Source organism: Mercurialis annua, linkage group LG7 (genome assembly GCF_937616625.2).
Source record: "Mercurialis annua linkage group LG7, ddMerAnnu1.2, whole genome shotgun sequence".
Classification (NCBI taxonomy): Eukaryota; Viridiplantae; Streptophyta; class Magnoliopsida; order Malpighiales; family Euphorbiaceae; genus Mercurialis; species Mercurialis annua.
Genome location: NC_065576.1, coordinates 34593427 through 34594764, shown reverse-complemented (window position 1 = coordinate 34594764; position 1338 = coordinate 34593427). Strand labels below are relative to the sequence as shown.

General features: G+C 39.8%; 1 non-coding gene across 1 annotated transcript; it reads left to right on the top strand.

The window, feature by feature from the left end:
- Positions 1-448: 448 nt before the first annotated feature.
- On the top strand, positions 449-555 carry LOC126658897 (small nucleolar RNA R71). Its single transcript, XR_007634464.1, has one exon. It is a non-coding gene; the product is annotated as a small nucleolar RNA R71 (small nucleolar RNA).
- Positions 556-1338: the final 783 nt, after the last annotated feature.

Genomic DNA, 1338 nt, shown 5'->3' with positions numbered 1-1338 from the left:
TCCCGGATTATAGGTGTTTGAATATGGATCATTCCCTTGACTTTGTCATCCAAACTAATTAACTTGCTCATTTGTGGCATATCCCGCAACTAAGCATTCTCCTCCCGAGTGACTAAACTCTCCACAAAAATCACATCCTGATTGAACTTCTGCCACTGGAGCATTCCTTTGACCCGCTTGCCTTTTATACATCTTCACTTGAGCTTGAAGAGCAGCGTTCTTTGCCTCCAACTCTTGGATTTGCTCTAGTGTTATCATGCCCCTTTGGGTTGACTGCCTCAGCCTCTCTGTAGGCCAAGAACTGTTATATATTGCCAACTCATCTAGCAATGCAAGAGCTTCTTCATACATCTTTCTCATGATTGAGCCTCCTGAAGCTGTATCAATAATAGCTCTAGTATGCTCGTTAATTCCATTATAAAATATTTGAATTAAATGTTCCTTCTGGAGGTGATGATGTGGGCAACTTCGTTGAAGTTCATTGAATCTCTCCCACGCTCCATATAAAGCTTCTCCATCATGTTGAAAGAAATCTATAATTTCTTTCGTCAATTTTGCAGTCTTCCCCAAAGGGAAGTATTTGTTGAGAAAAGGTTGAGCGAGTTGTCTCCAAGTAGTGATGGAGTTGCTAGATGTAGATTGATTTGATCCTCTGTCACATTGGAAATCTTGAACGTATTGCACACCTCCAAAAAGTTAGAAATATGAGCATTTCGATCTTCGCTTGGCAACCCATAAAATTAGGATCCATTTTCAAGTAGAATAATCGTGCTAGTTTTGATCTTAAAAGTATTTGCCTAATAGGTGGTGCAAAACATCCAAAATTAGCATGATCAACATCTGGTAAAAAGAATTCACCCAAAGTGCGCCTTTGAGGTGCTTGTTGTTGTTGTCTGTTTTGATTCCGTGGTTGCCTTTGTTGAACTGGTGCTACCTCAGCATTTTGTGGATAGTGAGGCGGAATGATATCAACATTTGCAAATGGCGGGACATACTCGTCATGATGTCTAGCATCATCCCCGATAGTATCTGATTTTTGGGATGATATTCGAATACTTCTCTCGAAACTGGTGAAGTCCTGTTGAAAAGGTTCCAGCGGAAGCTTGGATCGACGTGTATTGTTGTTCGTTTGGAAATATTCCGGACTCGAATATTTAAATTTATAATGGGATCGGTTTGAGGTTTGATACTTTAACGAACCTATGTAGATATTCACAGGGCTTGTTTGGTTAAAAACACTTAACCACGTGATTTAAAAGTAATAATCTGGGAGCTACAAACTCAGGCGAGATTAATACCGAAAACTACTCCTAAATTAAAACAATCCGGAGATTGCGA